The sequence below is a fragment of the Simochromis diagramma genome, unplaced genomic scaffold (assembly GCF_900408965.1).
Source record: "Simochromis diagramma unplaced genomic scaffold, fSimDia1.1 OVJJ01000486.1, whole genome shotgun sequence".
NCBI classification, from domain to species: Eukaryota; Metazoa; Chordata; class Actinopteri; order Cichliformes; family Cichlidae; genus Simochromis; species Simochromis diagramma.
In genome coordinates this window covers 4,218,943-4,235,420 of record NW_024387047.1, presented here as the reverse complement: position 1 = coordinate 4,235,420, position 16,478 = coordinate 4,218,943, and the positions used below count along the sequence as shown (strand labels likewise).

Below are 16,478 nucleotides of genomic sequence, written 5' to 3'. Positions count from 1 at the left end.
CTTACTGTAAGGTAGGGAAGGAGGCACTTGTCGGCTTAACAGCTATCTGGTGCGACAGCAAAAACATTCCGTGCTGGCTCAGGCGCCGAAAGGAAGAGTTCCGGTTATGTGCCAAAAACAAAAATTGATTGCTGATGGTTCTGTGTGCTTATGTTTAATATATTTGGTTAAACTGGTAAATAGAATGCTGTCGACGAGTTTATGAATGGGCTATATATATGAAAAAAAGAAAATAATAATAATAAAGAAAGCCTGTATTGCAATGACTTTTGTCACTGCGCTATTGTGCCTTATCTGTGTTCTACATTATATTTTATTGAGCCCTTTTTGGCCACTTCAGATATTTAATGCATAGCTATTATAATATATCTGTTGTAATTTCTGCTACCGCTTCAGTTTCTGCTGTCACAAGATTTCTCTTGAAAATCACATTTTAAATTTCAATGAGACATTTCTAAAATTATTAATTTATTCATCTATCCCTTTTCTTAACCTCTTATTCTGAGGGGACAGAAGGTTCTCATGGCATAGCTGTCATAGGGTGATAAGCAAGATACTCCCTGCAAAGGTCACTAATGCATCACAGGGCCACTAATGACATGTTTAGTAGAAAGAAAACTCCAAATTTACATTAGGTCTGCTTCCCTGTCTGTATTTAAGCCATTCATAAAAACAATCCTTTCTACCCTCTACCCTCAGTGCACAAGAAACTTTATTTTGTTAGTTACTGATTTATTTTGAGTATGTTCATTTGGGAGAAGCAACGGTGTAAGAGCCACTGCTTCTATTTCACCAGGCAGAATGTGGGTGGACCATTTCAGTTACTCCCACTGATGCAGCTAAAACCCTATTGGCTGTCAAATATGCTTATCTGTGCTACACTGTGCTTACATGCATAGAGCACGATGTGGCTTTGATGGAAGAGACTTCTCAGGCTCCAGCTCTAATTTTAACAATTCTAATACTGCTTACTGTGTAGTGTGCAAAAGCATTGATCTAGCCCTGTCCTATTTTTATTTTTCTTCCCAAGAGACAGACTATATTGTTTTGAAGGCTCTCCAGATTGTCTAAAGGGCTTTCAAAGTTTTCACATAATGGAATACTATCAACCATGGATTGGCTGAGTACAGAACAAAAGGCAGCAAACATGTAAAGAAGAGCTTTGACATCTTTCAAGAATCCTGGAAAACTATTTCTGAAGAATAAGAAATGAAATAGGGTTGACTAAAGATTTTTGCACATTACTGTATATTCAGCTGAACGTGTGCTCACATATGCTCTACGTGGCAGTACAGGCCTACACTCTAACAGAACAAAAACAAATCACAGAACATGCCTTTTCCTATCTTCCAACTATCTCTGTGAAACATGTCCTTCATGTTGATAAAGTGAGCTTTGATATGAAATGGATAATGCACAAACAACATCCTTATATGCCATTCAGATCTTTTTCCTTCTTGTTGCACTCCAATGTTTGCACTGCAGTCACCTTTTTTAAACTTTACTTGTTGCATCTGTCAATTTATTTTTCAGTTTCTAAACATTCCTCGCTTCAATTTTTTCTCAACTTGGCTTCAACATGCGAGTTAATAATCAGGCAAAGAGTGATCAAGGTCCACTACAATAGCAAATGTGCCAGAACTGCATTTAGAAAACACAGATAATAACTGCTTCAAAATGTTATGTTCTTTACAATTACAATCTCTAACGAAAGTGCAAAGGCTTTGTCATCTAATTAGTTTTTAAAAATCCTTTTATGTAAAACTAGTAGCAATTATTCTGAAATAATAAGCACAAACAATGACTCACCGCTGTGTATGCTTCACTCACACAAGTGTCTCTCTGCAGTGAGCCTGAGCAGAATGTCCTCCAGGATTTAAAAAAACTGCTAAGCACACGTATTATCACTGCATAAACCTTGGACCTGCACTCTGCAGTCATGGAACTGTCCTTACATGGTCTGATTAAACAGAGAAGCACTAAAGCCTAAAAAAAAAGATCTTCAAGGATATCAAGCTTTATCTGATAGAGTTTCCCTAGTTATCAACATATATCATGTCCAATACAAATCCCCAAAAAGGTGACCTTGAATTATGGCAAAGGCCAAAAATCATTGAGTTTTGTATTTTTTTTATCATCCTTTTCTGTTTATTTACATTAGTATTAGCTGATCTTCTTCTTCCTTCATGCTTTTTTTTAATCTGCACATAAAGACAAGTTCATGATTAATGGTTTGAGAAACATTTCATTCAGGGGAGGGAAAAGAAAACAACCAACAAATGTCCTTGCTGACCTTACGAGTGGGTGAATTACATAAATGACTTCTTTCTAAGTTGACTGTGTTTATTTGATTTGGAAGATGAACATGAGATCTCTAAATGGATGTTTCCTTTAGCCTATAGAGAGGGAGGTAAGCACACTTTCTTGAAAACAGGGGTAATGAGGAGTTCCCTTGCATAATATGCCGTGGGAATCGCTACGTGCAGTTTCTTCCTTGCTCTCTGAAAGCTGTATTGTTCCTTAGCCCACAGCCTGCATCCAGTTACCACAGGGAACAAAAAGCCCACCTGAAACCCAGAGGCATGGTGGTGCAAAAAGGAGAAGAAAAAAAAAACAAAGCTTGGCCAGCAGCTCTGGGTTGGCCCCACAGATGAAGATATGGCGATAAGAGAGGTGCACCCAGCCATGGCCTTGCTCCCGTCGGGTCAAAGCTTGGAGATGAGCAGATATTGTCAACGATTTTGTTTTATCCACTCAGCACGCATCTGCCAAAACTTTCATATCGCAGAATTGCCTTTGTGCACACACAGAAGCTCATCACAGCTGTCAAACAATATGTGGGAGAAATAAGGCATCGCTATCAGAACTGCACACACAAACCACAGTGTGAAGCCTCATTGTTCCCTGTCGGTCTTGTAGTAGGAGTGTTCATGTGCATGACATGCCTACCTCAGTGGGAGGAAAAACTTCTGTATCAGTTGCGTGCCGTGTTAACAGATAGTTTAAAGACTCATTCAGCCATGAAGATGTGGCTACTGTTGTGTAACAGAATGCACAACATCACGTTCGTGAGGAGCTGGGGAAGTCTAACTCACAGCACTACCTGATGACTATCTCAGCTGCAAGCACTCAGTGTTCTTATCCTCAGGTCTGCCAAGAGTCTCAGCTGTAGTGAATTAATGTGTATGTCCCCCAAGGTTAGAAAACCAACAAAAATCAACACAAACCTGTGAGTTGCATCCCAGTTAAACTGAAATTCTTCCTGCTGAAAGTCATGGTCCTGCTTGTGTGGGGGCTTATGCTATGGTGTCTGGCAGGTTAACTGGGTTAACCAAAATTAGTTTTTCAGGCTTCATCTGTGGATGAAACATGAATATTTTTTCCAAGACATGATCCCAGTTTAAAAGTATTCCCGTCAGTCTGCAATAGCGGCTTCCAACTGCGGTATTACTCAGCAGCATGAATAGCATTCCTGCATGTTTGCATGGCGAGCTGTCTTCCCTTTTCCCATTGCCAAATGAATCAGTGTCCGTTTCCTACATAATTTTGGCTTGAGCTGTAAAAGTATGCACAAGTAATAACTATTTTTCTAACTGAATGCAGTCAAAGTATAGACGATAACAGAGATTAAGTGAACATTAAGTGGCCTTGAACTTCTGTCTCCTCATCATTTTCAAATTAATCATCTCTTCTTGCATTAATTTTTTTATGCTCTCTTTTTTCTGTATGGCAGGTTAACCATAACCCCAGCATTTTTATGTTGATGTTGTATGGACATTTACATAAAATCCCAAGTCTGTTTTTTCTTTTGTTGTATCAGACAAAATGAGTATTTCAGCTGTTTCCTGTTGTTTTCTTTCCTAAAAATATTGCTTGGTAGAAACATAGGTTCAACAGGAAACATCATTTTCTCCCTTGTCTAATCAAACTCCCGTTCCCTTCTCTGACGGTCACTGCACCATGGTGTGGCAAACAGAAATAAATGCACTCTATGTTCTGAAACAAAAATGATTATAATTGCCATACCCAAAACTGTAAACATATTCTACCGAAGCCAGAATATATATATTTGCATCCACCCAGGTCAAGTTTGGTAATGGCGACCCTGTTGGAGGATTAGCCTGTTAAAGCTTAAAATCTGAAATAATTGCCAGAAAATTCTAGTTTTTTGGGGGGTTTTTTTTGGAAAATTAACAATTTATTGAGCCATCTGACAAAATTATTTAAAATTTAAATTTACATACATGACTTTTAATTTGTAATTTATTTGTGACATCTGGCGGCTTGTTTTTTAATTGCTTAAAATGCAATTTATTCAGGTTTTCAGGGGGGGAAATCACACTGCTGATGTAGAAGTCTCAACAACTGAAAAAACCCTGTATTTATCAAATATGACACACTAGGCATTAAGGGGTTAGGGCACTGTCTTCACTTACCTGACTTGTCGGTGCTGTGCATGTCTTATATTAAGCGAAGTCACTTTCAATAGCACTCACCACACCATAATGTGTCAGATTGTTGCTTAAAGACTATACAAATCATCAATATGACATCAAAACTGCGTTTTAAAGGTAAACGTGTTACAGTTGTTTTATTAACTACACCAGTTTTCTAATTCATGCACAGTTTTGCAGCGTTTCATATTGGTTATGAAGTGAATTAGCTTGCGTTGCACAGATTTCCATCCTGGCCATTTATTTGGTCCAATGGCTTCTAATCTGATCATTTCAAAATTCAACCAATAGCAGCTTTAAGGGGGATTTTGGGGTTAACAAGTTATGAATTCTAGGAAAACCTAAGACAGGCCGATTGCATCGAGAGACCTCTCTGTGACTTTTGATTGCGTAGTTTAATGATTTCTTCCTTCCTTGTATCCTCCCCTGCAGTGACAATCAGTCATGCAATCGGACACTGAGCATTCCTCCAGAAGGAGATACACATCACTCGCAAATTTGTGGGCCAGATTTCTCTTGAGATTTTTGTCCACAACAATAAAAATGTTTATCTACTCAAAACATGGAGTACTTGGTAGGACTACATGATTGCCTAACAGCACAGCCAAATACAACAGCAGCACATAGCTGTCCTTGAACTTTGATCAAACCTCCCTGTCCTCTCCATTTACTATGTAAACACACAAGGTCATGACACTTATCTTCTGAGAGATTAATGCAGTCTATCAACAACATTTCAGCTGTCAGTATTTTAAATTTATGTATGAAGGTCATCCTGTGCTGTAAAGGGGAAAAATATGTTAATTATTTATCTCATTGAAATTACTCTGCATGTATGTAAGTAAGCTACATAAAGTCAGTGGTAAAATGAAAGTGAAAGTGCTTTTTTTTCTTTCTTTTTTTATATGTAGGCAAGATGTGGCCAGAAGGTGGCGCCTAAAGAATTAGTGTTGAGATGCACCAGATGGACGAGCTGTGGATGAGGATCACTGTCAGGACTGGATATTAGTTGCAACGGGACACATTGCTCAACCTCAGCATCCTCAGCAAGTCTTTATTTTAATAGAACAAACTAAGTTTCATCACTAGTCTCTGCTGACTGAGACACAACAGCCCTGTGTGGCTGAGAAGAGAATAAATCCAAGATCAAGATAATCTGCTCTTAAACACAGCCTGCACTTGATGTCGACAGCTCCAGACACATTATCCAGTCAGCATTTGTGCATGTCAAGGTGAGGACAGTATGAGTCATGTCTATCTGGTTACATTATGTCTGCTCTACTCAGGTAGACCAAAATAAGATAATTAGATATTATCAAGTGCAAATCAAGCTCCACTTACTGTCTGTACAAAACACCAAAGCCATAATGCCATGCAAGTCTGTAATGTGTTTTAAAATATCTTTTTTGAGCTTTTACGCCTATCATTACCAATATAGTAAAGAATATATATAGGAACAGATGTCAGAATAGCACTCTCCCAGATGACCAAATAATCCAAAATAATTCAGTGTCTAATAAAATCAACCACATCATAAAAAAATAAAAAGATATGAAGAACTTGAACATTTGGGTCGGCTGTGGATCAGGTGGAGCCATTTAGAGCGGGACTAATCAGAAGGCCAGTAGTTTGATCCGAGATCCCTACAGTCCATGTATCAAACACTCCTTGGGCAAGGTGCTAAACCTTAGAGTTTAGCACCTTGCCCAAACTTGCCCAGACTTTAGTCTCTGTGCTTCTGTGTGAGAGAGTGGGAATCTTAGTTAAAAGTGTTTAGGTGGAAGTAAAAACACTGTATAAATATGTGAGTCTTCAGGTGAATAAGAATCACATTTATTCAATTGAGTAGAAAGTTGCTAAATAACCATGTTAGCTGCTAGTAAACATTACACTAACATCTAAGCTAATGTGAATGCTAACCTGCTAGCTGATGTTAACCTCGTTTGTATTACTAGCAAAAGCCCACCCAGGTTTTCACATTTTGTTTTAAAGAAGTTCCAAATTCCATATTTACTGGTGACTTAAACATAATTCCATCATCGAAATTTTGGAGAACAATTTTTTTTGAAACACTTTAACTACAGTATACGCCAACGAGAACATAACATGAATGAATCCCAATTTTTTTGAACCACTAATGCGAGGCAGGATGGATCGAAGCATCCAAGCTTTTAGGTTGTTTACATCAAATCCTTAAACTAAGATCTGAATTTCACAGCAGAAATCACGACTCTTCAGACCAGGAAACATTTTCAAAAGCATATTGAAACTGTGATGTCTATGTTACCATGAGTCAGCTGGCCTCATAAAGTGTTTTGTCTCTATTACAATATCAGGGCTGAACATCTTAAAGCTTGCCCCTAAAAATACCCCCACAATTTAATAAAGGAAAAAACCCAGGTAAACTAGTAAAATAAAATAAAAAAGAAACTGTAAGATGTAATAATATAGCCTGACTTAAATAACATTTAATTACACTGGAATCATGCCCTCAGTTGCAGACTGTACTATAGAGTGTGAACAATGAAATGAAGCCAAATACAGCGAGAAGCTAATAATTCAGCATGTGCAGTAGTCTCAGGAGACTCTGTTGCTTCAAAGAGCAACAGAAGTTGTAGTGCTTCTTTGTTTTCTTTTAATCAATCTTTAATGATTTCATAAAAAATGGAATGGTCAATCTACTGAATTCACTATCACGCCGAGAAAGAGGTGAGTCGTACACAACATCACAGAGTTCACAGCTATTAATGTTGTCTGTCCTCAGTCGGTGTAAATCGTGCTTTCTATGCTGATGGGAATGTAGACACAGTATAAAAGGTAAGATTAAAGAAAGGAACTACAAAGAGCTTGTTTCATGTAGTTGCAAATGTTTTATTCATCTCACATTGAACTGCTGCACCATCCAACACTTTGTCTGAAATCTTTAAATCATTGTGTTTTCTTCTTTTTCCTAAAGTGCTGCTATCAGAGGACATAAAGGTTACATTCTAGTTCGCACTGGCCAAACCCATGTCAGACTTTTCTCCAACATTGATCGTCACGACAATATCATTACACACTAGCAGCTAGGACAGCAAAAACTTTGATTCTTCTGTCTTGTGAGCTCATGTCCGGCCATAGTGAGATACTTTTAACCAGAGTATATAAAATAAATGAAAAGTGGCTCCCAGATGTGCACATATGTGGCAGTAGTCCAACCAAGAGTTAAAGTAGCTCTATGAAGATTTTACTAGAGATCTGAACAAAGATTTAAAAATACAAATAATTCAATCAACCTCATCAAGAGGACTTAGAGAAAATAAGAAAGTGGCTATAGACAGGAAGAGAAGCAGAGTTTATCTGTACTTGTAGTCAGTGTTGACAGTGTTAGCCAGCAGCCAGAGGAAGCCCCCCACCCACCCACAAAAATTCCACAACAAGCAAAGACACTTCAGTCGGAGTCAGGACAAGCTGGACCCTAGCTGGAATGCTCAGTCACAGTGTTTCTTGTTTATTGGAATGCTAGCTGTGCTTCTGCCTGTTCTTTGTCACATATACTAAGCTGAGGGTCATCCTAACCTACAGTTAAGCTGGCAATTATTCATACGCCTTCCCTGTTTTTATGTATTGTGAAACAATGTCTATCCTTTATGTTTATCTGCAAAAATATATAAGTAATGGTGGTACAATAGGTATAAACACTTTTTTAGTTTTATTGACATCGATAATTATCCTCTAATTTTAAGGCAAAATACAAAAATTCTTATAAACGTCACAACTTCAAAACATTTTAGTTTTGATTAAAAATCTAAATTTCCTGCACCATGATTCTAAAATCACATGTTGCCAATATATCAAATGTTACTGTGATAAAGACTGAGGAGCTCAGTGTTGACTTGAGGTCAAGATTTTGCTAGCCCCCATGATGCTACGTGGATTCTCTTTTATAATTATTTATTTATGTGTTGTGTTATGTTGGTCTGTTTTTGGTTGTCTGTGTTTGTTTTGAAAATGTGGATGGATGACTTATTTACTGCAGACCAAATATTCCTGTGAACTAAAGTAAGTAACCTGAACCTTGTGACTGCCCATAAAGAGGTTCAAAGCTAAAACACGGCTGCAAAACGATTCCAAGTTCACAAGGCTACTGTACAATCCATCATGGGAAGCTCAAGAACACTCAGACACTTTGAAAGTTCCAGGTTGGAAGTTCAAAGTGTCCCCAGTCTTGGCATGGAAGTCATTAGCAATCCAATAACCACTTCCAAGGCCATCCTGAAGAATCTGTCAAACTAGTGGATACAAATTTCAAGGGCTACACTTCAGTGAACTCTTCATTATGTTTGTGCTCAAGCCCATGCTTCTGAAAGCACATTTGGCATTTACAAAACAGCGCTTGGAGAAGGGAGAAGCTTTCTGGTTATTTATTTTGTGGTCTTAGGAAACAAAACTTGAGCTTTCTGGACACATGGGCACAGCCTTTGTATGGAGGACAAAAGCAAGGAAGCATGATGGTGGGAACTGTGGTCAAGGTCGAATGGATCATGATCATGACCCTTGAAGAAAGTGCAAGATATTCAACCTCTAATCTGGGTTTATGCCGTAACTTCACAGCAGTAAGTTCACCAATAATCGTGTGAAGGTTTAGAAGTGGGCATTTCAAAGTCCCGACCTCAGCGCCAATGAAAATTTGCTGAAGGAGCTGAAATTCAAGGCCTTCAACCTAACTCAGCTGGAGGTCTACGGCAAGAAGGAGTGGTTTAGGATACAGGAAGTTAAATGCAGGATCATGGTTACGAACTACAATGACAAAGTAGAAGATGCGATTAAGCAAAAAGAATATTCTATTGATTGCTATGACGGGTATGTGTAATTATAAACACTGACATTTTGCATTATTCTTAACTGTCCATGTTAAAAGTTAAAAAGCATTAAATCGTACTATTCTACTATTAAGTATTTGAGCCCTTTGGCAAGTTAATTAGGTAAATGACAGACACTGCTTCACAAAAAACAAACAAGCAGGGTATGAATAACTGCGGGCTTAGCTGTATATTCTGCCACTCGCATCTCGCTTCTGTGAAATACTACTTTTTATGTTTGTTTATTTTACTTTAAAACATTAGACATGACCATATCTTGGCCCGAGACAGTTTTAATCCCAAGGATTTCACTTCCTCCTTAGGTAAACGTTAAAACAAATGCTTGTGTTGTGCGTCACTTTCAAATCCCACACATCTGCATCCAGATTTACTCATGTATTTACTACTAATTCCACATCCCCACGGATAAATCATTAAACACGAATGAGAAGAATCTCTGGCACCGCCTCTCAGTGGCTCTTGGTGACGCTGATTCATTGGCCACAGGTTTTTATATCACAGTACGATGACTTAAGAGACTATTGTGAAATGATGAGTGTATTTTTATTGCATGACAAATATTCTGACGTGACTTTTTATACTCTTTTATCAAATTTAGTCCTTTAAGTTTAACAGGAATTAGTAATAACGTTTTTAAAAGAATCTTAAAAAATTAAACTCTATGCTCAGTGAATCTACTTATGGTAAAGTAGTCAGTTTTTACTGCTCACCCGCTACTATTGACTTGTGATAGCATCTGATTTGCTCATTTCCTGTGGGCAGACAAGTGACCACGCCACATCCTAGAATTTTAGCTATGTTATCAGTATTTTAACAGCAGAGTAATGAAAATAAGACTCACATAATTTAACTGTAACTTGGGCGGTGCTTCCTTTTTAAAGGATCATTCCGAGTCTTATTTTCCATCCTTCGTAAAAGCTTTAATGACACCGTACTCGCCAAGTTGATAGCTGACACTGGGAATGTGGTGATACTGTTAGCAAAAACACGAGTGACATGAAACATGATCGCATAGGTTCAAAAACTAACCATCCGGTTAGACAACCGTATCTAAAAAGAAAGCAAGGGCCCAAGCTGATGATTGCCAATCACTGATTATCATCTAACTTTGAGTTTAACTTTGACCTCCCGTACTTACCTTCTCACCTACTGAGAACAACATCATGACAGAAAAAATAAGACTTCAGTTACATAAAGCAGATTTATCCTTTAAACCTTTGGGAGATGCTCGTGCCAGCTTATTGTAAACTCCGGCTAGATGACTTTGTTTTAGCGACGCCGCAGTCCCGTAAATCAGCTCCCTAACCATATGTTGGCAAGTGGGAATTAAAAAAAAAAAACAAGATAAACAGTAAACAATGCATCTCCTCCCCCTCCTCTCCTCTACCTCCAGTTTCTCATGTTTTTCTTGCTCAGGCTTTATTTGTGTGGTTGCTGAGTGAAAGCCACCACAGTGGCAAAGAGGCCCAGAATAGCCGAGGGTGGGGAAGGCCAGTGGACTTGCATGTGGGCTGCTGAGCTGTGTGCTCTGTAGTGTCTCTAAACCGTCCGCTGGCCTGTGGAATGGAGGCTGCTTCCTCATGCATGCCAGTGGTCAGAGCCGGGCCTACACACCCTCAACTATTTCTGTCCTCTTCTCTTACTCTTTTTTCACAGACTTACCTCCTCTTTCTTTTCTTCCTTTTCTGCCTTTAAGGCTTTTAAAATATGTGAAAATGCACTGGAAGCATGCACGAGGATGAAAGGTAGGAGGAAAATAGAGTCCGAGGGGGAAAATAACTAGATTGACTTTGCCCTCTACCCTAATTTCCACTTGATTTTGTGTCAGCCTGAACAGAAATAAATATAAAATTTTCCTGTTCCTATTTTATAATTTATTATGAGCTAAATAGCTTTCTGCCAAAGTTAGTTGGCTCATTTATTCCACATACTCTGTGTTTTCAACCAGTCCCATCTTATTTTTGGCAGCTGTGCTGTAATATAACACCAGTGACACAGGAATATTTATCTATTTTTTCCTCCTCCTGCTGTAAAATGCTCAGGAGAGGGAAACACTTAAATTTAAATGGAAGAAAAATATAGTCACCGAGTTAAATGCACAATGCTATTTCTAGATGTTAAAGAAACAGTAAGTGCTGCGGGGGAAAAGGATAAACACACCCCGTAGTGCCGTTAATCACAGCGTCGGTCATCAGCGTTAACGATAACACCGACATTCCTGGGGCGTTACTGCAGCTGATCACACAGTGATGTGGAGCTGATTAAGTCTAATTCAGTGACTAATGAATGTTTAGCTACCTCAGGGCAGCAAGAGAGAAATGCAAACCATTCCTTTTTGTTTGGTATCCGAATGTGTCGGCAAAGTGCGCCTCTGGGAAATATAAATTCTAAACAATGTAATGGCAGGCTGCTGGGGAATTTTTCATGCGTACAGAGAGAGGCATTGTTTCAGGGAGGCCTTAAGTTAACATTTGTTACTCTCAGGCTTTCTTTGCAGGCCTAAATGTGCACCGTTCAGCGACACAAAAGACCATACGAGTGAAATATTGCCTGTTTGCTTAGATGCATTCCAGACACCTGGTGAAGCAGAAACGCACACACATACTCGACACACAAGAACGTGTCGACTGAAAACCTGTACAGAACTTAAATTGCTGCTATATCTCCCACTCAAACACTCTCACTCCCTCTGTCATCCTCTTTATTCACAAATGTATGCACAGGCTTACTGTATTTTACTGGTCTGGATGCACGCCAGCCGGGCCCACCGTATTTCTAAAAGAGTGCATTACAGGCATGACAGACGGACCGTAGAGGCCCACTCATTGTGGGTTAGTAACCTGAATTGCCCCTGTTGTCAAACCCAACACATTTCAACCAAGAAATGAAAAGAAATCCTGTCAGAGAATAACTGAATGTCAGGCACCAATGCCATGCCCTCACATCTCACACAAGCGCTGCTTTTATATTTTCATATATAAATGTGTAACTTTGAGAATGCTTTTATTTTTTTTTCCATTCTTTTCTGCAAGAAGCACACAAAGACAAAAAACAACCAACTGTTAACTCACATACTTGTGCACATAAGAATGTCCTTGGAGTAGGATCCTTTGAAGGCCAAGTGAGGTCAAGACTGAAATACAGGCTGATCATATAATACAGCGAAATAGTAATAACAAAAGCATGTGCAATAAAATATTCTCTGTTCTCTAGAAAACTGGGGTGGGCACTGAACAGAGTCTAAAGTGACTGCCATGCAAAAAATGTAGTCTTATTGCAGTGCTCTGGGAAGAGTCAAAGGAGGAGTTTTTGGGAAACCAATATCACAGAGACTTCTGGGATTAGCTGTCAGCTCTGTGTGCTGCTGTACAAATGAAAACTGTCTTCCCAGAAAGTCATAAGCTTGCAGCAACAGCAGAGACTTTTCACAGGTAGCAGAACAAAAAGAAAAACATACGACACTGAGTTGAACCCAATCGTAGAACATAGTTTTATCCCTTATAGTCCTTTTGCCAAGAACTCATCCATAATCGCCTCACCAGTATCCTTAATCCACACTTCTTTAATGTGGGGAGAAGAGGCTGCCAAAGAAAAAAAGACCAAAGGACTGTGAGATTCTTCTTGTTTAGAGGGAAGCTGAATATTCAGAAACCAGCTGGGAGATCTTTTATGGTAGATAGGGCCTTACAACCAATGTAAAAGAGAATCTTCAACAAACATTGGAAAAGCCTTCACTTGCCTTAAAAACTGAGGATGACACAAAATAAAGTCATCGAGCTGTTTGATAGATTCAGATTTAACTGAGAGTGAGCATTTATTATGTATTTAATCACCACTTTGCATTTATTTATTAATGATTTTAACCTCTGGCTCTCTTCCACAGCATGTCTTTGTTGTGTCTTCCGCTCCTCACACCCAACCGGTCGCGACAGATGATTGCCCCTCATTGAGTCTGGTTCTGCAGGAGGTTTCTTCCTGTTAAAGTTTAGCTTTTCCTTCCCACTGTCACCAAAGCACTTTCTTATAGGGGGTTACATGAATGTTGGGGCTCTCTGTTTTCTTTGTATTATTGTAAGGTCTTTATCTGACAATATAAAACGCCTTAAGGCCGCTCTTTTTGTGATTTGGCGCTATATAGATAAAAATGAATTGATTCTAAAAGAATGATATTTTCAGAAACATGTTGGATGTGAGCAACATACAAGGCAACATTTATTTGTTTGAGCTTTAGAATCTTTCCAACATGCTCTCCAAAAATATGTTTAAATCAATATTTTATTTTCTAAATAGCATTTAGGTCTTTTTTTGGATTGTTTTTGGACAATTTTTGTTTATGGGCCAAACATTTTGAATGACTCATAGTCACAAAAAGATTTCCATTTATAGCGACGTACAGAGTCGCCAAAATTGATTTTCACTGAGAGAAACACATGGTCAGTTCAGACACTTCTGTATATCAGTGGCCGTAGATTTGGATTTGATGACAAGCCCTGGCTCCAGAAACTTGGTGATAACCAAGCACAGATGGGGCAGGTCAGATATGTCTTCCCACATGATTCAGCCCTGATATTGGGATGGCGGGGACCAACACTGACCTTGCACCCCCCCATGTCAAATACATACCACATGGGAGAAGTGTAGATATCCGTTTGATCAGCCCTGTGGGGGGATTTGATTCCCAGATGGGGATGGGGTGTTTCTCTGTCTTCAGCCTTTGTATGACCCAGCTACCATGGGCAGAAGAAAGCTGTTGGCTTGGACTTGAGCCTGACTCTCATCCTTTTAGAGTTTGGTTTTCCATGACTGATCTGACTTGTAAGGTTAGGAAGGTGCTGCAGTGGAACAAAGCAGGATGAAAAATCCCTGCTAATCATAGCAGAAGAACATAAAGAGTGGCTGAGCAATGGTAACAGATGCATGTGAAAATATATGTTTCTCTCTGCCCTGGCTGAATTAAAGGTTACTTCATCATCATCCATTGTTTTGCAATAAACTGTAATAGATACAAAGTCACTGTCTGTCCGGAGACAGAAGACTGGAGTCTGATTTGATAAAAGAAATCCCAGACTATACTGTATGCAGCTATCTCTAATATCACTATAATTTATTGCCTTCTAAATCAAAGCAACATTGTATAGGGCAAATGCTGTAGTACAGTATATTGCATAAGCCTTACCGATAAGCCTCACTCATCTATCATGTCTACCTCAAAAGCTCTATAACAGAACAAAAGTCTTTACTTCTCCAGTAGCTTTCATCCTAATTAGTCTTTAAGGTGTTCATGCCAAAAATCCTGTAAACTACTATTACAGTTTGAAGTGATTATGAGTCGTTTTAATGTGTGAGTCGCTCAAAGGTGGGAAAAGTACCAAAGAGGAAAAAGAAGTGCAATTTATCACCAAAGACAAACTTAGTAGTAAGTAAATAAGTCAGTAAGTGCTTTACATGACTAAGGCCAGGATTATACATCAAAGGCACGTCATAGTTCCCGTTGAATGAGGATATATGCATAACTGTTGTGAAACAATCTGCTCATCACCCATTGATTTGTAGCTGATGGCTGCTCATTGGTGGACAGTCCAGACAGCAGTGGCCTTTATAAGGCTTTGATCCTACAGCAACACTGGGAACCTCGGATTGCCAGGGACAAAGGTGTATTCTCTGACTGGTTAACCGACTGCAGGAGGTTACAAGCTGTTGCTGGGTGTAACTGGTCAGAACACTGACTTGTCTGCAAACACTTGCTAACTGACTGCTAAGCAGTACTGAAAGCTAAAAAAATCCAAGGAATTTGATATCAAAGTAAAATTGTCCCTTACCATGAATCCAAAAATTTGCAACTTTTATTTTGAAGGCAAATGGTCTCTATTTTCAGTTTATGTTATACTCTTTTTAGTTTCACTACAGCTGTAGTAGCTGGCAACAAACTATAGGCAACTGCAGAAATCTACCAGTGACCAAAGCAATCGCAACTAGTTTCACTTACCAATAGCCAGCAACCACTCGCCAACCAGTTGGGGAATATATATTTTTCTCTAGTAACCAGTGATTACTAGCAGGATGCTGACTGGTGTCTAGGCCTGTAAAACTAGAGCTTTAGCAATACATTTCACACCACCAGTAACCTCAAGCAACAACTTGCAAGCAGTCAAGTAACACTCGTTTTTACCTAAATACCGGTCGTTGTCAGGTGGTTACCAAGCAGTCTCTAGGCCTGTGTGGCTGGGGGCTAACCATCTGCTATCCTTCACTCTCATTGGCAGTTGTTTCAATCACTTGCTTCAAAGTTGAGAAAAACTGGGGACTCACCAACTTTATATCACCACTAATTCGCCCACTTTCACTTGAAGTCACTGAATGTCACTGCCACGTCTCTGCTAGTTGGTTCCATCAGGTTTGTTGCATTTTAAGGCCCAATGAGTGTTTTTATCCGGTGCTTGTTACTATGTTGCAACAACCCTTATCTTTTCCAACTTTTCTCCTCTGACATTATTCCAAAAGGTAAACTATTTTCAGCTGAGAGTCACGTGGTTTAAAGAGGGAAAAGAAATCTGCTCTGATGGCAAGTTTACTGAGGACTGTCAACCTCTAACCTCATCTGATTTGTTTTGAAAACAGATGCTACCAGCACAAAACTGCTGTTATAGTCAGATGTAGCAGCTAAATGCTAATGTTTCAGTGCTAACAGGCAGATCTTTAGCACATTAGCCAAAGTACACAGCAGAAAATCTTTTTTTTTTTTGGATACCAAAGTTTAATCTTGATTAGTTCAGTTATATCAACCCTTCAAAAGAATCAAACAATTCAGTTATTATTAGCAGCTTTTCACTGAAATGTGCTGTCCTGCTATGATCATTGCTAAATTACAGCAACATAAGGTCCTTTATTTCATTACTACAAGAACCGACTTTATGTTTAGGTATTCTTCTGGCTCTGAGCACTCAGATCATTCCAGGACATTCATTAACTAAACCTTTAATCGAGAATATTGGATGCTTACAGGCAACATTAGATCATAATTAGATCAGTCAAATGGGTCAGAAACTACTAATTTGTTAACTGGAAAGATGCAATTGTGAGTTAATTATCAGCGCACCTTCCAATCAGAGTCCTCTTTGATGGTCTCAGTTGATACCACACACGTTCCTGTATCCAAATGATC

The 16,478-nt window shown here is 39.0% G+C and overlaps 1 protein-coding gene across 3 annotated transcripts in view; it reads right to left on the bottom strand.

Moving 5' to 3' along the window:
• The window catches only part of LOC120741655 (regulator of microtubule dynamics protein 2), a 38,940-nt gene extending 37,010 nt beyond the window's left edge, over window positions 1–1,930 (bottom strand). The window contains exon 1 of one of the 3 annotated variants that reach the window (XM_040044631.1): window positions 1,810–1,930. The gene's annotated coding sequence lies outside the window, so the exon portion shown is untranslated. Of the gene's footprint in view, window positions 1,718–1,809 lie in introns of those variants that run through there. The other 2 variants (XM_040044633.1, XM_040044632.1) reach the window with 2 other exon arrangements.
• Between the last annotated feature and the right edge of the window lie 14,548 nt (window positions 1,931–16,478).